General features: G+C 44.2%; 1 long non-coding RNA gene across 1 annotated transcript in view; it reads right to left on the bottom strand.

The window, feature by feature from the left end:
- Positions 1-20778, bottom strand: part of LOC112449053 (uncharacterized) — a 32453-nt gene extending 11675 nt beyond the window's left edge. Inside the window, exons 1-2 of the long non-coding RNA XR_003037524.2 lie at positions 19459-20778; positions 2498-2600 (exon numbers count right to left, since the gene is read on the bottom strand). This is a non-coding gene — a long non-coding RNA (uncharacterized lncRNA). The remainder of the gene's footprint in view (positions 1-2497; positions 2601-19458) is intronic.
- Positions 20779-22157: the final 1379 nt, after the last annotated feature.

Genomic DNA, 22157 nt, shown 5'->3' with positions numbered 1-22157 from the left:
TATTTCCATCTATTGTTCAGCCGTTTTACAAGGATCATTAAAGTCATAGGTGGTTTCGACACTCTCTGTCTAGATCTAATGTATGTATAAAACCTCAAATCTTGACTTCCAGAAATTCATCTTGACAGATTCAGCAAATCAGAAACTGAATAAAGACAGACACAACGGAATGTCCTGACTCCTCCATGGGGCATTTCCCCCAAATGCAGCAAGACATAGGGGAGCATGTGGTCTCAGCAATTAAACTATGTACCTGCTAGGCAATGTTAGGCAAGTTATTTACTATCCTAACCAGCACAAGTTATTTACTATCCTTACTTCCCTGGTGGCTCAGATGGTAAAGAATCTGTCTGCAGTGCAGGAGACCCAGATTCAATCCCTTTGTCAGGAAGATCCCCTGGAGAAGGGCATGGCTACCCACTCTAGTATTCTTGCCTGGAGAATCCCATCCATGGAGAGGGGGCTTGGGGGCTACAGTCCATGGTCTAAAAGAGTTGGACACAACTGAGCAACTAACACACCAGCACGATTCTGTAAAGCAATTATACTGCAATTAAAAATAAGCAAATTTAAAATTTAAAAACTACATACTAAAACTACCCCTTTGAATTATTGAATATTGAGTTATTATATGTGAAAGAATTTTGAACAGCTCCTGGTCCATAGGAACCACCCCAAATATTAATTTCTCCTGCCCTTGGGATTTCAGTTACTAACACAGGTTCTTGAGAGAGAATTATTACTAGATTCTACTTTAGTAGAATTCAGCCTTTGGTACCTGCAGGAGATTTATCTGGAAACTTGCTTATAATGCTAGTTTCAGGGTCCTGCTCCTAAGATTTTTATATAGGAAGTCTCAAATAGGGCCCTGGGGTTTCACATATTAACATTTAATTCTGGGACACAAGTTCTCAGCCCTCAGTCTGACAGTCCCTGTCCTGGACTTGCCTTTGGCTTTCGAGGAAGAGAGGTGGGAATGGAGGCCTGGGCCTAGTCCCAGGCTGTCTCAGCCAGCCTGCTGGTCCTGCAGCTAGGCTGGAGCCCTCCCTGGATCCCTCTTGCCAGCTTCTGGACTCCCAGGCATTTACTGAGAAGCTGCTGGAAGCACCCTGAGCTGGCACCAAGCATGCAAGACAAATTAAGTGGTTCCTGTCCATGGGAAGCCCAGGGCACTAAATTCCAAGGTCAGGCCTGGCATTTGGGTCCCAGTTTCTGCCTCTCACTGGTGGCTCAGCCAGTGAAAAATCTGCCTGCAATGCAGGAGACATGGGTTCGATCCCTGGGTCAGGAAGATCCCCTGAAGAAGGGAATGGCAACCCACTCCAGTATTCTTGCCTGGAGAATCCCATGGACAGAGGAGACTGGCGGGCTATAGTCCATGGGGTCAAAATGAGTCAGACAGGATTGAGGGACTAACACTTCCACTTCTGCTGCTCCTACAGCCCAGCATGTAATACACACCGTTCCAAGTGACAGTGTTCCCAAAGATGCTCCCCAGTACCATCAGCACCACCCCTCCCCTCAGCACTGCACTCCACACCACGATAGAGCGACTTCTGCCTTACCCAAGGACACTGAGCACAGCACTGCTTAGCTGCTCATTAGATATTCATGGAATCTAACTTCTTTGGACAAATCTGTCTTCTGAAAGCTGGTTGATGTTCATTCACTCATCAAATATTTATGAGCCAGGAACTCTTCCAGAAACTGGGGATAATAGCCATGAGCCAAATGTAATACCCCTGCCCACGTGGAACTTCCATTTGAGTTGGGAAGAAGGGCCATATAAACAAGTGGTTTTGCATGCTGGTGCTGGGGGTTGCGGTCTGTAACATTTGCTGCAATCTTGTTTGCTCTCTCTAATACCTCCATTCCCTGCCAAGTGGCCTTCTTTCCCAACCCCAGTCTACACAACCCTTACTCGGCGGCAATTCTGTCTGAGGCCAAAGAGCAAACTGGTTATTTTATTGTGTCTTGAATCAAAGTGTCTTCTGCATATTTCCTCTAGGCGTGAACCAAGTTCAGCCATTCGTTTCCAAATGCCAGAAGCTTCCACAAAAAGTGAAACTTGTATACTGTCTTACAAAGTCTTAGGAAGAAGGCTTGATAGAAGCCTGGTGACTCTGCTGTTTACTTGTTTGGTCCTGTTATAATATTGCTTTTCTTTTTAAGCTTCTTAGCTATTAGTGAAAGTGTTAGTTGCTCAGTTGAGTCTCTTTGCAACCCCATGGACCCGCCAGGCTCCTCTGTCAATGGAATTCTCAAGGCAAGAATACTGGAGTGGGTAGCCATTCCCTTCTCCAGGGGATCTTCCTGACCCAGGGATTGAATCCGGGTCTCCTGCATTGTAGGCGGGTTCTTCACCATCTAAACCACCAGGGAAGCCCTTATTAGCTATTATACCAAATATAAAAGTAACTCTGACTACTTTGCATTCATATTCTGTAGCTTCATTTGAGTAGACTTTTAATAACTTATCAGTAAAAGGTAATCTTACCTTTAGATATGTGATTTTGCAGAGAATGTTTTGCTGCATTCTTCCTGAGATCTTTGTATTTTTCTGGGTCTGACACTTATTATAGAGAAATACAAGTCCATTTCTGTCATAAAAATGAGAGAGGATTTCAGTATTCTATCAAGTGAGTTACATCTGAAAATTCAGGTAAAGAAGTATAATTTTCATTTCTTCCCCAAAGAGGCAACTTTTTGTGAAAATGCCCCCAAATGTATTATTTCTATCTCTCCAAATGTGTATATTTTTATTTATTTTATTCTTCCCCCCACCCCCGCACTATGTGGCATGCTGGAGCTTAGTTCCCCAAACAGGGATTGAACCCACGCTCCCTATGGTGGAAGAACAGAACCTTAACCACTGGACTGCCAGGGAAGTCCCTGTATATTTTTATATCTGACCTCTATCTGGGATCATCTTTGGCTGTCAATTGCACACATTTTATCATTTCCCGAGTCTGTAAGACTTCCTGTTGAAAAATATGAACTGGGTCAGTGGAAATTCTTTGGGAAGCCAACTCAGACACCTAGGATTTCCTTTATGCTCTGAAGTGCAAGATAAACAATTTGATTTGGACATAATATCATTCTTTAGTCTGCCAACTGGTTGAATAAGCAGGTAGAATTAAAATGTGTTGGCCCGTGGATGATCATCTAGCAAGTGGCCAGTTGCTGTACTTCGCACAATTTCAGACTGCTCAGTCAGAACTGAATTTGAGAGTCTATATATGTGCACTAATGAAAGTGGCCATTAATAGATTCAACTACCATCAGAGCCACTGGAGTGTTAAAACCATAAGATGTGGCTACTCTGATATCAGAACTCAGGCTATCAGAATTATTATATCAGGATATTAACACATAGTCCAAATCAGAACCCAAAGTTTACTAAGAGAACCTGAAAGGAAAGAAATTGCATGCTCTTTTCCTTTCTAGTCTCCTTTTCTCCCACCTGGGAGTGCGGGTGGAGAGGCCAGATGGAATAAGAGTGAAAAATTTTAACACGTATCTATTTATTTATCACGCCAGGTCTTTGTCGCAGCGTGCAGAATCTTCTTGAAGGCACACTGGATCTCCTGTTGTGGCACGTGAACTCTTGGTTGCGGCATGCGGGATCCAGTTCCCTGACCAGGGGTGGAACCCAAGCCCCTTGCTTTAGGAGTTCAGTCTTAGCTACTGGTCCACCAGGAAAGTCTCCAAGGGTGAAAATTTTGAACCTAGGCCATGCAAGCCGTGACAATAAATGTGAGAAATCTGCTTTTTATTTTAACCGACGTTTCCCCTCGGTGAACTGACATTTAGTGATTGAAATATCTGGAACGCACACCATAATTTGGGTGTCTTTAGGCTAAAGGTTGAGACAGTAGAAGGTAAGGTACAAGGGGCTCAGATGACACTTGTAAAGGGAACAAAACAGATGCAGATTTCATGGGCAAAATAAGGTAGCTTTTCCAGTTCTAGACCGTGCTGAGCTGCTCTGGAGTAAGGCATTGTTTATCAAGTCTAGGCTTTCATCCCCCTTAATAACGTTGTCAAGGGCTCCCCATTGCCTTTTCAGTGAGATGGTTAACAAGCACACTGGGACTCCTGCACTCACTGTTAGTGACTGGTGATAGGATTTCTCCTGTAGTTCAGATGTGCATAGATTTCTTCACTCTCCCACTCTTATGATGTTATTTTAGAAACTGAGCTGTTCAAGGTTGTGTTTGAACACTTTTTGAACAAGAACTTTAATTAAGCGATCAAAAAGCTTAAGCTCACAGTTTTTAATAACTGAAATCAGTGTCTATAATTTTTCATATGTAAAATCTATAGACACTATTATCAGCCTCGCTAGCTTCTTTTACTTTCAGCTTGTAGAGAAAGTTTTCCTTCTTCTTCAGTTGTCTTTTTCACATCTGGTAGGACCAGCTCCTGTGATTATCATCAGTTGGAGGAAACCCATACACCACAGAGGGCAAATGAACTCACCAAGTTGCCAAGAATTCTAGGGATTTTCTCTCTTCCCTAGTCACTGTCACAGCCAATGCCCCCCCCCCCCCCACTTTTTTCTTCTTTTTGGCTGCACTGGGTCTTAGTTTTGACATGTGGAATCTAGTTCCCTGACCAGGAATTGAACCTGGGCCCCCTACACTGGGAGCTTAGAGTCTCAGCCCCAGGACCACCAGGGAAGCCCTGCCAACGTCTTCTTGAAAGATGTATCTTCATTTCATTGCTATACTAGGTGGCTAAGAGTTTTCTGGTCAATTTGGTAAACTTTGGACTATATTAGAATTTAATTGGCTCAATAAAATGGCCAAAGGACCCTTATTTGTACATATGGATGATCAATGATACAGGCTGATGGTAGCGGGTGGGCCGATCCTCCTGTTAGTCTGGGGATGTGGGTGTGTGAGCTATTTTGCTTTTGTTGTGTGTGGTGAGGGCTACCGGTATGGGTACATTTCCAAACTGCCCGAGAAAATGGGAGAACATAATCAGAAAATACACAGCTCTAGCTGAAAAGGGAGCTTAAAGGAGATTGGACTGTTAAAGGGACTACAGTTGTATCACATGCAAAGCATAAAGCAGGGCAAGAACTAAGGCGGTTCCAACCAACTTCTACGATTATTTTATTGAATTGGAGAGACTATGACTACGGGGAAACTTTTGTTTAGAACCGATCATTGCCATGCAGTGATTACTAGCATTAGCTGGTATAAGGGTGCATTCCAGGCTGCCAGTGTGTGGAACAAGCTTGTTCAATCACCCACGGCACTCCCTTCCTCCTCTACCATTTTGTCTCCATACGAGCATCTAAGTAAAGACAGAAAAAGAGTGGATACTTTTAAAGTCAGCTTTCACCCAAACAGAAGAAAAAAATTTTAAATGTCAAGTGGGCTTAGATGTGGGTCTCGCCACTTGGGGGCATTTTTTTCACAGTTAGGATGGAGGTGGGGGTGGTCAGAGGGGCGCAAATCCACTTCATGAATTTCATCTCAGAAGCTGTTGCTGCTGCTAAGTCGCTTCAGTCCTGTCCGACTCTGTGCGACCCCATAGACGGCAGCTCACCAGGCTCCCCTGTCCCTGGGATTCTCCAGGCAAGAACACTGGAGTGGGTTGCCATTTCCTTCTCCAACGCGTGAAAGTGAAAAGTGAAAGTGAAGTCGCTCAGTCGTGTCCGACTCTTAGCGACCCCATGGACTGCAGCCTACCAGGCTCCTCCGTCCACGAGATTTTCCAGGCAAGAGTACTGGAGTGGGGTGCCATTGCCTTCTCTGTCTCAGAAGCTAGAGCTATCTTTCAAATAGACTTTTCTGCTTCCTAGTAACTGGACTGTAGATTTATCATGAGAAAAATTTTCTACAAGCTTTCCCGAATATACATATTTTTTAATTTTTAATTTATTTAGTTTTGGCTGTGCTGGGTCTTTGTTGCTGTGCAGGTTTTTCTCTCGTTGCCATCTTCCTGCACCAGGGATCAAACCCGTGTCCCCCTGAACTGGCAGGCAAATTCCTAACCACTGGACCACCAGGGAAGTCCCCTGAGTCTATTTTTATTTTCACTTTGCTGGCTTGGGAACAGTGAGTAAACACTAAATGATTTCCCTTCATCTAGATTATGGACCATTTGGTAACAGAGCTTAAGAGAATCCCCAAATGAATAAACACCTACTGCTTTTTAAATAACCAACCTTCAAACTGATTCAGAAACCACCCAGGCAGGTATTCTGAGTCCCTGTGTGATTCTAGACGTGGCGCTGACCTTTCTTCAGGCCAAAGGGAAGTTAATGTTTCTCCCTCCCATTAGCTCGTGGCGCTGCCTTGAGAGTAGAAAAAAATAGATATGACAAAGTCCAGTGCAGAATTTTTAAATGCCACAGGAAAAACCAGGTAAGAAGCACTCATCTTTTGTGAAATGTAGCTGCCATGTGAAAGACCCAGGGCACTCTGTCTTCTTGGCTCAGGGACACACAGATCCGACTTCCTAGAATTCAGAACCAAAAGTAGGAACGACACAGTGGAAGGTTTTAAGAAAGGACACAGGTGTCCTTTTTAGACCCATGAGGCAAATCCTGTTCTTTTCTGATGTCTCTGGAAAGAAACTGTAGTCAACATAAAGATGTCTTATTGTTGATGCTGCCAGAAAGAGAACTCCGTGTTCTCATGGCAAAACGTGTTTTCAGATGCAATTTCACCTCGAAAAGTGAGCACTCCTAAAGGAGGCTTTGGCTACGTGTCATTACAGGCTTTGGGAGGGGACCCTGGCTTTGTCTTTTGTCCTTCTCACCTGTTGCTCCTTCTCTAAAACATGCATACTCATGCCAGGCGAGGTCTCTTGCTGGCGGGACATGTACATGTGTACTCTGGGCTGGAGCGCCTGTCCCCGAGCATGAGTCCTTTGATGACACACCGTTGTCTGATGAGCCAGTTGGAAGCACCTTCCACCACTTCACAGACATGCTTAATCTGAAGTCGGCCTGGCTAGAATTCTAGCCACAGAGAGACCAAGACTTCGTCAAGGAGGAATTGTCTTAAAGGTCAGCAGGCAAAACTTAAGTGTTCATTTCTTCTTGATGCGAACACCATGCTAAACACAAAACCCCACAGAAGTAAGAAAATGAGAAATGGGCTTTGCCATGGATGCATCTTAAAGAGGTGATTAAGGTGCTGCAGGCAGCTGGCCAGCTGGTCTTCATGGAAAACAGGAGGAGGTGGAGAGGGGCTTCCCTCATGGTCCAGTGGCTAAGACTCTGGCTTCCAATGCAAGGGGCCCAGGTTCAATCCCTGGTCAGGGAACTAGATCCCACATGCCACAACTAACAGTTCATATGCTGCAACTAAGACAAATAAATAAGTAAAATAAAAGATATTTTTAAAAAAAGGAGGTGGTGGGGTGTGGGAGTGCATTCCCAAGTCATCCTTAGAGTTTAAGTCTGCCCCTCAGATGTGGGAATGTGCTTTGCAGTAGCTACCAGAGGTAGACAGAAAAGTTTAAAGGTTTGTTTGGGGTTGTGTTTGGCTGGTTGGTTGGTGTTTTGATCTTGCCAAAGTAGCCATCTGGTTTGAGAAACATAACTTAGAAAGCACCAATGCCTGCCTCCAGATTAAGGTACTCTTAGATTCCCATGGAAGTTTTGGAGAAGCAGACATTTAATTTGCTTATTATGCTTTCATGAGTTTATCCAACCGACTTCACAGAGCACCCATGATGTCCCAAGGCACTTGGCTTACTGCTGGAGACACAGCCTCATGGAGACCCTGATCCTGGCCCAGGCAGCCTCTGGCCCGTTCTCCGTGCAGGTTCTGCGCTTGTAGCTCCTGGTGAATTCACCCATTGTGAACATCAGAATCAGAGATCACTGATTTCTTGAACTCATCAACAACCTATTCTCACCCACAATGCTGTCTAGATATAAGAGATTCCAGTGACCTATTTTCAAAGACTTCATTTAGAAATACACTTGGAAAAATAAATAAATAAAAATACACTTGGAGGGTTTCCCTGGTGGTCCGGTGGTTAAGAATCCACCTGCCAATGCAGGGGACATGGGTTCGATCCCTGGTCTGCAAAGAGTCCACCTGCCTGGGGGCAGCTAAGCCGGTGTGCCAGCACTACTGAAGCCCGCATGCCTAGAGCCTGGGCTCTGCAACAAGAGAAGGCTCCACAATGAGAAGCCCTCGCATCACGACTGGAGAGCAGCCCCTGCTCTCGGCAATTAGAGAAAGCCCGTGCATCCAAAAAAATGATGATACATTAAATAAATAAAAAAAATTTTTAAATACATTTGGAAAACAAAAACTAAAACAGCAGACTTTTTAATTCTAAAATGAGGTGTGTTCCTGGGCACCTGTCTCTTTTAGGGTATCTGCTACAGCAGAACAGAAAAGGGGAGGCAGAGGGGAGGCCTGCTGGGGTCCTCAGTTCATCATCTCAGGATCGTCATCCTGCTTCTCCACCTGTGAGAGGCTTAGGAGGCCACCATGCACGAAAGGCCACAGACGCAAATCCAGCTGTCGCGGCTTCTCACAGTGTAAGCAGATAGACTCGATTTTTCACAGGAGAAAAAGCCTTCCAGATGATGAGACTAGCCAGAGCCTGGATGCGGAGGTCAAAGTCCAGTCTTGAGATGACCCCTCTGGGATTGGCCGTGGGCTCTGGCCAGTCACCTTTTGACTCTGGGCTGCATTGTCCTCACTTGTAAAACGAGAGCTTCGTGCTGGACGCCACCTGACAGCCCTTCTCATTCAAACCTTCTAGCATCTGTGAGAAAGGGGGCACCAGGCAGGGTGTTTTGCAATTTTAATTCGTTGATTGGGCAGTCCATCAATGACTGAAGTTGTTTCAATGCTGAGATTAGAGTAATTGTGGTGAGGCTTCGAGGTTAATGATTAACTAAAATAAATGAGCCATTCACACCTCTGCCAGCGATCTCCTTTCAACTCTCAACAGGAGAACAAACGGCAAACAGTGATGAATTAATTCACAAGCAAAGATTATTTTTGGCAATTAGAAGAGTCAGACACTTCTATTTACATATACCCATTACATACATAAATAGGTGTATACATTTATAACTGTGTATCTCCATGCTCCCATTTGTCATTAAATGTGAATTTCCCCCCAAATTTACATTTAATAAAATTATAATAGTATGTGTTATATTTACTGAGCACATATTATGCGCCACACACTGTTGAAGAACTTATTTACATTGTCAATAACCTCTTAAATAATATCTATCTATTTATTTATTTTTGGCTGTGCTGGGTCTTCGCTGCTACCCACGTTTTCTCTAGTTGCAGCAAGCAGGGGCTACTCTCTAGATGTGGTGCGCGGGTTTCTCCTTGCTGTGGCTTCTCTTGTCGTGGAGCATGGGCTCTAGGGTGCGCGGCCTTCGGCAGTTGCCGCACCCGCGCTCTAGAGTGCCAGCTCAGTAGCTGTGGTGCACACTGGCTTGGTCGCTCTGTAGCATGTGGGATCTTCCTGGATCAGAGATCAAACCCATGTCCCTTGCATTGCAAGGCAGATTCTTAACCACTGGACACTAAGGAAACCCTGTCAATAACTTCTTTTCATTAATGTCTTCTGTTTCCAGTCTTAACACCCACAGTTGATTTCTCAAAATATGGAAGTTCATAAAGTTCACTGCAAACATCTCACCTGGCAGGCATAACTGTTTGAATGGAGAGAAACGATATTTCATAAAAAGGCCTCCAATTTTTCTGAACTTTTGGGCAAAGCCTTGCTGGACAGGCACGAATTTGATGGTGTTTATGTCTAGTGGTGGCGATTCTGCCTCTAAATAACTTTCTTTGGGAGAGAGAGAGAGAGAATCTTGGAGTTTATAGAGAGTGGGAAATATTTTCATCTCTACTGAGATCGGGAGAAAAAAAAAATCTCACTAAGGTTCAAGGAAAATTTTCCTGGCAATAAGGGCTATATTTGATAAGTTACTATGATACTTGAATCACAGCTTCTGGACACAGATTACAAAATAAATTTTTACAGATCTGAGACAATTCAGGTGTGGGTCTTTCTGGCTGGATCATACAATCCATACTAGGACTGAAACCTCATGGGATCACTATTTTCCTTCCTGCCTGCCCATGCAGAGCACCCAAGCAGTGATGAAACATTCAGTAGCATAAGGGACGTGTTTCATATTATGATGATTATAATTCTACATGTTTTCCCAAAATGTACAAATATAAAATGTGCTATGTTCTACTCATATGCTTGCATATGGAAAACAGAAATAAAAATTGTTTACTCTGGCTACAACAAATGTCATTCTCTTGCTTGGTGGCTTTTGAGTTCCTTCAGCCAAACCAAACACATAGCTTCTCAAGATACCAGAATCTGCATTTAATCCAGTAATGAGTTTCTCACTCCAAGTATCTCTCTCTTTTAATGACTACATTGTTAAATAAGAAATGGATAATGTCAACTTTCCCAATAGCAGCAGTAGTAGTTGTTGCTGTTTCATAAGTAATTTAGGAAAGCAACTGAAGCATAAAGAAGCTACATTATTTATTACAGCAGTCTCCTCTCCTGGACATTGTAATAATCTTCAATATTAATGCCTTCCTTACAAGTATATAGTTAGGAAATTGAAATCAAGGGGTTAAATTGATCAATTAAACAATTATGAAATGTTTTCAGGTGAATAGTTGATTTTATCATCAAACCAAAAGACTGCCTCGTTTCCTGATGCATTATTAAATATTTATCTAACATGTATTGATGTATTCTTAACTGTTGTAGTGCATTCATGCATGCTCAGTTGCTTCAGTCGTGTCCCACTCTTTTGCGACCCCATGGACTGTAGCCCACCAGGCTCCTCTGTCCATGAGATTCTCCAGGCAAGAATACTGGAGTTGGTGGCTGTGCCCTCCTCCAGAGGATCTTCCTGACCCAGGGGTCAAACCTGAGTCTCTCATGTCTCCTGCACTGGCAGGCGGGTTCTTTACCATTAGCACCACCTGGGAAGCCCAATTGTTGCAATGTCTTCTTCAGATGATTCGCTTTGAGAGTTATACACAGCATGATTCAGTTTTCCTAAGTCAAGTGCAAGCTTCAGTTCAGTTCAGTCGCTCAGTTGTGTCTGACTCTTCATGACCCCATGGACTGCAGCATGCCAGGCTTCCCTGTCCATCACCAACTCCCAGAGCTTACTCAAACTCGTGTCCATCAAGTCAGTGATGCCATCCAACCATCTCATCCTCTGTCTCATCCTTCTGACAAAACGTGGTCCACTAGAGAAGGGAATGGCAAACCACTTCGGTATTCTTGCCTTGAGAACCCGATGAATAGCATGAAAAGGCAAAAAGATAGGACACTGAAAGATGAACTCCCCAGGTTGGTAGGTGCCCAATATGCTACTGGAGATCAGTGGAGAAATAATTCCAGAAAGAATGAAGGGATGGAGCCAAAGCAAAAATAACACCCAGTTGTGGATGTGACTGGTGATGGAAGTAAAGTCCGATGCTATAAAGAGCAATATTGCATAGGAACCTGGAATGTTAGGTCCATGAATCGAGGTTAACTGGAAGTGGTCAAACAGGTGATGGCAAGAGTGAACATCAACATTTTAGGAATCAGTGCAGCCTTCAGTTCAGTTCAGTTCAGTTCAGTCGCTCAGTCGTGTCCGACTCTTTGCGACCCCATGAATTGCAGCACGCCAGGCCTCCCTGTCCATCACCAACTCCCAGAGTTCACCCAGACTCACATCCATCGAGTCAGTGATGCCATCCAGCCATCTCATCCTCTGTCATCCCCTTCTCCTCCGGCCCCCAATCCCTCCCAGCATCAGAGTCTTTTCCAATGAGTCAACTCTTTGCATGAGGTGGCCAAAGTACTGGAGTTTCAGCTTTAGCATCATTCCTTCCAAAGAAATCCCAGGGCTGATCTCCTTCAGAATGGACTGGTTGGATCTCCTTGCAGTCCAAGGGACTCTCAAGAGTCTTCTCCAACACCACAGTTCAAAAGCATCAATTCTTTGGTGCTCAGCCTTCTTCACAGTCCAACTCTCACATCCATACATGACCATTGGAAAAACCATAGCCTTGACTAGACGGACCTTTGTTGGCAAAGTAATGTCTCTGCTTTTGAATATGCTATCTAGGTTGGTCATAACTTTCCTTCCAAGGAGTAAGCGTCTTTTAATTTCATGGTTGCAGTCACCATCTGCAGTGATTTTGGAGCCCAAAAAAATAAAGTCTGACACTGTTTCCACTGTTTCCCCATCTATTTCCCATGAAGTGAAGTGCAGCCTTACCCATCACGAATTCAGTGACTACTGTAGTGCGGGCAAGACTGCCAGGATTCAGCAGTGCCCTGCAGTAATGAAAACCAGTGGTAAGAATCCCACCTTGCCTGGTAAATTGGGCAGTTTATAGGTTAACTCAAAATGTATGGTTAGTAGAGGGGCTTCCCTGGTGGTCTAGTGGTTAAGACTGTGCTTCCTGTGTGAGGGGCACAGGTTCAATCCCTGGTTAGGGAATTAATATCCCACATGCTTCTTGGTGCAGCCAAGAAAATTTTTTTAAAGTAATACAATTTTTTTTTTAAGATATGTTTACAAAAAAAACTATGGCTAGTAGAGACGTGTCCGATGTGGATGTTGTCTGGAAGTTAGGCCATAGGGCAGCCAGAGTAAGTCAGAAGAGACACTAGTTCTAATATGTTTCTTTTCAGCCAAACAAGAAAGAGGCAAATGAATCAACAAAAAGAGCATAGGAAACTCGTTGCCTGGTTCAGCTATCACTTCTGTAGGGCGTTCTGCATAAAATCTGCACAGGTAACCCTGATTTCTCACCTGCTCGCCCAGAGAACATCTTGATTCAAAGAAAGTGAAAGTTGCTCAGTCATGTACGACTCTTTGCGACCCCATGGACTATACAGTCCTGCAAATTTTCTAGGCCAGAATACTGGAGTGGGTAGCCTTTCCCTTCTCCAGGGGGTCTTCCCAACCCAGGAATTGAACCCCGGTCTCCCACATTGCAGGTGGATTCCTTACCAGGTGAGCTACAAGGGAAGCCCATCTTGATTCAAGGAGTATGAAAATACCTGAAGTTTTTCAGTTTTTTCGGCCATCTTCATAAATGAGCATCACCTCTCAGAATTTCAGAATCTCAGAATGTTTTTGAAATTAATGTTTTCTGAAATTAATGATACTGTCATCCTCCTGATGCCTGCGGAATTTTTTTGGACTCTGTCCCTTACTGTCCAATTCAAGTACCACTCTCTGACTCAGCCTCCCATTCTACTTTCCCTGACCACCAACAGGACACCCTGCCTGCATGGCCATTTTGATCACTGTCCACCTCCTGTTCAGAATACACAGTGGCTTCCGCTTGCTTTAGCAACTGTGCCCTCAGCCTGACCCCTCGCTGTCTCCAAAGGCTGAGCACCTCTTCTATTCCTGAGCTAATCTATTTATTATCTCCCTCTGTGTTTGGCTTATAAATAAATCCTGAGCCCAAGTCTTACCAATTGCTATTTCCCCCACCCGGAAAATTTGCATTTCTTCCTCCTACCACACCGTGTCCTTAAGTCACGCCCATTGTTTCTTTTGCATCTGACTATGCTGGTTTGCACCTTCTCCAGTGGGGGGCTATCTGCGATGGGGGCATGAGGTCTTGAGAGGCCCCTCTCCATCCCCCTTGAAAGGTGAATAAGCACCCAGTGAGTGGATGAAGGCACATGTGAATGAATATTGGAATGGCAGAGGCTGCTCCGGTGCTAAAGTGACATTGCTTTTCAGTATAGAAAAAGCTAGCAATATTTTTCCAGCATGCAATAAAGAAAATGCTGTATTGAAGCAAATGAATATTTCTTAAGATTTTGTAGAGTGCAATAGGAATTGCTCTCTAAATGATGTTTGGAAATAGAAGAAGCTGAAAAGACAGTGGAGATATGAATGTGACTAATATTTCCCAACAGACAAGGAAGGGGATATAAATTTGTGATGGGAGATAACATACTGCCGCCTTCACACACCCACACACGGTGCGATCTTTGAGTAGGATTAGAAAAGCTTGATTCTGTAAGCCAAAAGAGGAGGCACGTCTAACTGATGAATCAGTTCAGTTCAGTTCAGTCACTCAGTTGTGTCTGACTCTTTGTGACCCCATGAATCGCAGCACACCAGGCCTCCCTGTCCATCACCAACTCCTGAGTTCACCCAGACTCATGTCCATCGAGTCAGTGATGCCATCCAGCCATCTCATCTTCTGTCGTCCTCTTCTCCTCCTGCCCCCAATCCCTCCCAGCATCAGAGTCTTTTCCAATGAGTCAACTCTTCGCATGAGGTGGCCAAAGTGTTGGAGTTTCAGCTTCAGCATCAGTTCTTCCAATGAACACCCAGGACTGGTCTCCTTTAGGATAGACTGGTTGGATCTCCTTGCAGTCCAAGGGACTCTCAAGAATCTTCTCCAACACCACAGTTCAAAAGCATCAATTCTTCGGCACTCAGCTTTCTTCACAGTCCAACTTTCACACCCATACATGACCATTGGAAAAACCATAGCCTTGACTAGATGGACCTTTGTTGGCAAAGTAATATCTCTGCTTTTGAATATGCTATCTAGGTTGGTCATAACTTTCCTTCCAAGGAGTAAAGCGTTTTAATTTCATGGCTGCAATCACTGTCTGCAGTGATTTTGGAGCCCAAAAAACTAAAGTCTGACACTGTTTCCACTGTTTCCCCATCTATTTGCCATGAAGTGATGGGACCAGATGCCATGATCTTTGTTTTCTGAATGTTGAGCTTAAGCCAACTTTTTCACTCTCCTCTTTCACTTTCATCAACAAGCTCTTTAGTTCCTCTTCACTTTCTGCCATAAGGGTGGTGTCATCTGCATATGTGAGGTTATTGATATTTCTCCCGGCAATCTTGATTCCAGCTTGTATTTCTTCCAGTCCAGCGTTTCTCATGATGTACTCTGCATATAAGTTAAATAAGCAGGGTGACAATATACAGCCTTGATGTACTCCTTTTGCTATTTGGAACCAGTCTGTTGTTCCATGTCCAGTTCTAACTGTTGCTTCCTGACCTGCATACAGGTTTCTCAAGAGGCAGGTCAGGTGGTCTGGTATTACCATCTCTTTCAGAATTTTCCACAGTTTATTGTGATCCACACAGTCAAAGGCTTTGGCATAGTCAATAAAGCAGAAATAGATGTTTTCCTGGAACTCTCTTGCTTTTTCGATGATCCAACAGATGCTGGCAATTTGATCTCTGGTTCCTCTGCCTTTTCTAAAACCAGCTTGAACATCTGGAAGTTCACGGTTCACGTATTGCTGAAGCCTGGCTTGGAGAATTTTGAGCATTACTTTACTAGTGTGTGAGATGAGTGCAATTGTGCAGTAGTTTGAGCATTCTTCGGCATTGGCTTTCTTTGGGATTGAAATGAAAACTGACCTTTTCCAGTCCTGTGGCCGCTGCTGAGTTTTCCAAATTTGCTGGCATATTGAGTGCAGCACGTTCACAGCATCATCTTCTAGGATTTGAAATAGCTCCACTGGAATTCCATCACCTCCACTAGAATAGGTTAGTCCAAAAGACAGCTCCCAATGGCCCACTGGCCATACCCCCAATTAAAGTAACTTCCAGAAATAATTCTTCAGATTGAATTATCTATGCAAATGATTTTTTTTAAATTTTTCTTTATTATCTATTTATCTGACTGCATTGGGTCTTAGTGTGGCATGTGGGATCTAGTTCCTTGACCAGGGAACAAGGGCCCCCTCATTGGGAACCTGGAGTCTTAGCCACCAGATCACCAGGGAAGTCCCTCAAAAGATTCTGTATTAATAATCTACATCAGGGTTTGGCAGACGCTCCATGGGCCAAATCCAGCCCACCTCCCACCTCTGAATGAAACACAGTGCACCCCTTCATTTTTGTATTGTCCATGGCTGCTTCCCACCATAAGGACCTGGCTGAGTAGTTGTGACAGAGACCCTATGATCCACAAACTAAAAAATGGCCCTTCAGGGGAAAAGTTTGCAGGTGCTTGACCTACGTGATCTAAGGATATAGTAATTTGATCAGAAGCACCATTAACTTGCTTTCTCCAGTGGGAGTGTAATATGGTTGCATAGATTATTTTCTGAAATAAGTGAGGGATTCAGACCTCCCTTCCTTCTTACCAGCAGTAGACCTGGGGCCTGGAATCTGGTTGGCTGGCTAAGGGAGCAGTAACCTCCAGTTACCAAGGAGAGTAACCAACTTGCCCTGGTTTTCTGGGAATTGCCTTGGTTTTCAAACTGAGCCCCTTGTTTCAGGCAAATCAGGACAGTTAACCACCCTGACATGTAGGGAACAGTGTACAGGGTCTGGGGCAGACTGACGGGGTCAAATCCCACTTCTGTGACTTTATGCTGTGTAGCTTTGAGTAAGTTACTTAACCTCTCTGAACCTCAACTACCCTATTTGTGAACTGATTCTATTCTGAGGACAGAGTGTAAAGATTAAAAGACATTATACACAGAAAGAGCCCAGCATAGAATAGGCACTTATTAAATACTCATTCCCTTCCTACCCTTCAGATGATTATCAGCTAATATTTTTATCCAATCCTTTTTTCCCCAATCTTTAGCCAATATTCATTTTTTCATAAAATTATCAGAAGGGAAATTTTATTTTATTTTATTTTTTTTATTTATTCATTTATTTGGCTGCACCAGGTCTTAGTTGCAGCATGTGGGATCTAGTTCCCTGACCAGAGATTGAACCTGGGCCCCCTGCTTTGGGAGCTGAGAGAGTTAACCACTGGACCAGCCGGGAAGTCCCAGAAGGGAAATTTTAAAATACTGTTCTATGCCCTCTATTTTCTAATGATGTTGTTTCTTTGCCCTTTACAAATAAATATCCAAATAAACAAATAATTTGTACGGCAGTGAGGGAAGTAGCCCACCCATGCAAAATTGCCTGGTTTTCAATTTGATAACTGTTCTATATTTTAAACATAAACACCTGGAGACAAGTGATGGCTGAATTCTGTTTTGTCCAATTATGGATACATTCCAGGAAGGTCTGCTATACCCAGCCAGTTAAAGTAGCTTGTGATCGGAGATTCCTGGTGGTCCAGTGGTTCGGACCCGGTGCTTTCACTGTAGGGCCTCGGTTCAATCCCTAGTCGGGGAACAAAGATCCTGAAAGCTACACGGCCCAGCCCCCCTAAAAAAAAAAAGTAGCTTGTGATGCCTTGGGTCCATGACCAGATCCAGAACTTCTGGAAAACAAGATTCAGGGGCTTTTTCTAACCTGGTACTGTGTGCCTCTAATGGAGAATGTTGATAGAAAGCAAGCTGATGGAGGCTGTGAGTGCCACCTCACTCATGGTTCCTCTGATGGATCACTGTGACCCAAGTGCTAAGTGGACCAACACGCTCATTAATTTTTTAAAGAGGTTAATAATACACAGACAGTGGTGTCAAATCTGATAGCAACCTACATGCCATCTAAAGTCCCCGAGATGAGATCAAAGGGACGAGACACTATTAACCTAATTCCAACTCTCAGCATTTTGATTTAACATCCGGTGGGTTAGCAAATGTGCAAGATGGAATTCAGTAATGTGTATTTCTATAATAGTTTATACTTCCAATTACATTTAAAATCCTAGTTGGTCCCCAACAAATTCAATTCCTTTAACCTATAGTTATAGGACTTTGAGAAATAATTTTTTTTTACTAAAATAATTGGTCAAATCAATTCAAAACTGTCAACATTTAATTTAATATCCAGATTCTTAGTAAATGTACAGAGTGGAATTAAATAATGTGGACTTCTATGGTAATGTGTAACCTAAAAACTTCCAAATACATATACAATCCTAGCTGATTTCCAATAAATTCAATTTACTTGAGGCTGTGGCCATGTGATTTTAATGAATCAAACTTTTTAACCAAATTAATTGGTCAAAATAGCCAAAACTTATAAATTCCGTGAAAATGTCAGGGGATTGGCTGATTTGAATGGCTAATGCAGCAAAATAAGTCAGATTAGTAGCTCAGAATACAGACTGCTTTAATTTGATTTAAACTATAGACATCTGTTTGCCTTTTTGATTGGGACAACACCAAAAAGCACTAGTTTCCAAACTTGGCTGATTCTACATTAGAATCACCTGGGGAGCTTTCAAAACGTCCAAAGCCCAGGCCACACCATAGACTGTTAAATCAGAATCCTTGTGGGTAAGACTCGCGTCAGTCCCTTTGTAAGTTCTCCAGGTGACTGGGAACCACTGGCATCAAGTTCAAATAACTGGGGGTGAAGCCACCATAAAATGTTTTGGATTAAAGTGAAAACCCAAGTTGGAGGAGAAAAGACTTTGTAGTAACATACAGTATATTAATAACAAGCAAATCATTTATTATATAATTTGTTTTGTTATATAAAAATAGTTCACTATTTACTGAGTTCTCACCAAGTGCCAAACATTGTGCCAGATTTTACATGGATTATTTTATTAAATTCTCACATGTGACCGAGAAGCCTTATGAAGCTGATTATTTTACCCATCTTACAGATGGAGAAATTGAGGCACTGGAGGTGAAATACTTGCTGAAAGATACACATCTAGCTGGTTGTCAGGTGAGGGCTGGCACAAAGCAGTGTGAGTCTGAGTCCAAAGCCTGGACTTGAATGATTTTTGAAAACCAGTGACTTGAAATTCTGGGCTCTGTAGGCCTTTGAACTTCACATCCTTATTTCTTTGCGGGCATTCCTTTGGGATTTTGTTGTGTTTTTCACTTTTGTTTCTGGATGCAAAAGCCTTTCCAAACAGTGCACAAAAGCAATTTCTGATGCCCCCTGGGAGGGAGGTTGCCTGACTTTATGCATATAATAGGCAGAGGAATTAATATTCCACCTTAGAGTTCCTCTCAGGGGAGTTTCTAGCAGACTTAAAGCTCTCTCAGGCCACAGAAAGAGAACCTGAAACAAAACCTCCATGTCAAGGAAACGGACATATTTGCTAAAGCATGTTTAAATTTTAATCTAAAAAGAGTAACAACATAATGGGGTTTTCCATTCACTGCAAATCTGGTTATTTCACAAAATCTTCACTTGACCCGTCAACCTGGATGGGTTTCTTTCAAGTTTTTTGAGTTTTGTTTTTGAGGCCTCCTAAATAACATCAAATAATATCCACTCAGTACCAGCTGAAATCTTAACATTTAGCTGATAAATGTTGACAGTTTTTGGTTGCACAATGAAAAACAAAAAGAAGAAAGATGAAAATCTAATGTCACGGTCATTGGCAGCCGTTTCCTGTGACAATTATGGCGCTGTACACTCATTTCTGAATGGTGTCTTCTCTGTCCTTTGCAAACAAAAGCTGAGAAAGGAGCTGAAACTACCCCCAGAAGTTCCCCCAGGACCAAGGCCAATCATCAGAGCAGAATCTGGGCCAATCTCAGCAGTTGTGTTTTTTTTTTCTTCCGCCCACTTACCTCAAGAGAGCAGTTTGTCTGTTTCCAAGGACCCGCCCACCCCCAGCAACTTCTGGGTGGGGTTCAGGCTCTGCCGGCAGCCCCCAGGCTTACTGCGCTGGTGGGACCAGCCGGGCTCCTGTCACCCAGACAGGGCAACTTGAACTTGACCTTGGAAGGGACCGGAAGTTCTTCTGGCAGCAGGCACCAAGGAGGAGCTGGGGGGAAGCGGCCTGTCCCTTGGAAGGCTGGGTCCTGGCAGCCCAGTGCTGCCAACTGTACCCACCTTCGAGAATCGGGAGGACCCTAGGCTCCAACAACGCTCTGCGCCCCCAGTGTCACCTCCCACTCTCCTTTGTGGGAGAAGAGCTGGGGGCGACCAGGACCCATCCCTGTTTCGACTGCTTGTGGGCAGAGCAAGGGGTCCGTTTAAATTTCCTTTTAGGCGTCCTTCTTAAAAGACTGAACTTGCGGGAATCCCCTGGAAGTCCAGTGGTTAGTAGGACCCGGCGCTCTCACTCCGGCCGTGCGTTCGATCCTTGGTCTGGGAACTAAGATCTTGCAAGACGCACGGTCAAAAAAACAAACAAAAAAAAGATATAAAAAGGTACTTGCCATGGTGCTGTCTAAATAAGACTTAGGTTTTCAAGTTTTAGGAGTGTGGCCAGAGGAGAATATGAGTCTTGTAGCTAGCAGGAAACTCAAGAGAAAAAATATTTTAAGGCGATGATGTCAAAAGACTGAACGACTCTCTGGGGTCAGGCTAGGCATCAAGACCCCCGAGAGGTGGAGTCAGCTCTGCGCAGAGAGGGGGCCCGTCCTCCCTCACCTCGTGCAGAACAGGGGATCCCTGGTGCTGGCCGTCGTGGAAGCGGGCAGCGATCGGGCTCCTCCATAGCCCCGGGGCGCACGGTGCTGGGGGCCCCGCGCCGGCAAGGCGGCCTCGGCGGGCGCGGGGCGCTCCGCGCGGCGGCTCCTGGCCCGCGTGGCGGCGGCTGGCGCGCTTCCCGGCGGCTCCCGGCCGCAGCTGCCGAGCTATTTGCAGCCTCCACATCCTGAGAGCCGAGACCAGGCCGCTCCCCGGGGCGACTGGGAAGCGGGAGGCCAGGCGGGGCCTTCCTGGATCAGGAGGGGGAACCAGGCAGTTCGGAAATAGCGACCTGCAGGGTCGCAGGGGCTTTTGCTGGGGCTGCCCGGGGGAGTCCTGAGCCTCAGCCGCCCCCACGCCTCGTCAGAGCCCCAGAATGAGGGTCAGCAGGTGGGTGACCAACCCAGCTGGAAAATGAGCGAACTTTCCGCTGCAACGCCCCAGGGAGGCCTTTCCAGACGGTCCCTCCCACGCGCCCGCCCCGTTCTCCCACTTTCATCACTCACCTTTATCAGCATATCCTGAGCAGCAGCCGAAGTGCTCTTTCTTACGTGTTTACTTGTTCATTGTTGGCCTCCTCCAGGAACGTGCGGGCTCCTACAAAGTCCTGTGGAAGATGCCTGTCTGTTCCGCTGATCGCCTGTCTCCAGGCCCAAGGAGGGGTGCCTAGCTCCTTTGTAAGAGAATGAAGAGATCCGGAAAGAGAGGGGGCCTGCTGGACGATCAACGAGCCGGATTTCTCACCTTCCCATTCCGAGGAGGTGTTGTCATCAACCTTTAGAGAGAAACTGGATTGATTTAGGGGGTAAGAAAGTTCATTCTCCCTGGCTTTATATATATTTTCCAACCCACTGCTAAATGTTAGTGGTCTTTAGTGTCTTTATGTGATGTATACCACTTGTCAGTATTTATTTAATGTAATCTATGTCATTTAAAGAAGGTTAAATTATAGGGTAACTAGAGAGCGACAATAATATAATTTAAGCACAATCATTTACAGGAAGATTTCCGCCCTAAAACTTGGTTAAAATACATTTGAGACACACACCGTTCAATTCATTGCACAAATTTGACTTTGTGACAGCTCCAACATAGTCTGTTGTATTTAATAAGAAGTCCTGCCCATAAAAGAAGATTTAATGACATTAATGAAATTGCCTTTATGTATTAATGGAACCGAAGGAGTCTTAACTCTAAAAGCAAATGTTCTTTAAACCTAAATATTTGATACTCAAGAAAATCAGCTGAGAAAAAACTTGTCGAAAGTGATGATTCTATCTGATAATGGTATCCACATCTGGAGATACTGTGAAAATTACTTTATGCAGTGGATAAATTAGTGTCCATTCTTCTCAAGGTCTCAGAGTTCATAACTTATTTTTTATACTTATAGTGAAATGTCCCCATTTTTTGGCAAGCTTTATCCCAGATCCCTCTAGGCAACTGGGAGGTAGGGTATATCAACTTAAATTTCTAGAAATTGTATCCTATTTGGCATTAGAACCCATATGTTAGAATTTGTAGTTTGCCACAGGGGAGAAAATGAGTTCACTCCTGAAGCACTTATTTAAGATCACACATGTGATCCAGCAGTCAAAGGAGCATCCGCCACCCTCCTAGGACTGACAGCCCGAGTGGAAAACCATCACCCCATCGTTTGAACAGAGTGACAGACAATTGTTTAATTTGAGTTGCATTCTGACTGCCGCTCTTATTAATGGAAAATGGAAAATAGAAATCTTGTGCAAAAGATCTTGGCTTGAAGGTCATGTGTCTAGACATAGGGAACTGGGAATCCAGCACCCCTGCCTGCAGATTTGGGGGGAAGCTGCCATAGTCCCACTGGGGATGT

Source organism: Bos taurus, chromosome 12 (assembly GCF_002263795.3).
Source record: "Bos taurus isolate L1 Dominette 01449 registration number 42190680 breed Hereford chromosome 12, ARS-UCD2.0, whole genome shotgun sequence".
Taxonomy (NCBI): domain Eukaryota; kingdom Metazoa; phylum Chordata; class Mammalia; order Artiodactyla; family Bovidae; genus Bos; species Bos taurus.
This window is presented reverse-complemented; position numbering and strand designations above follow the sequence as displayed.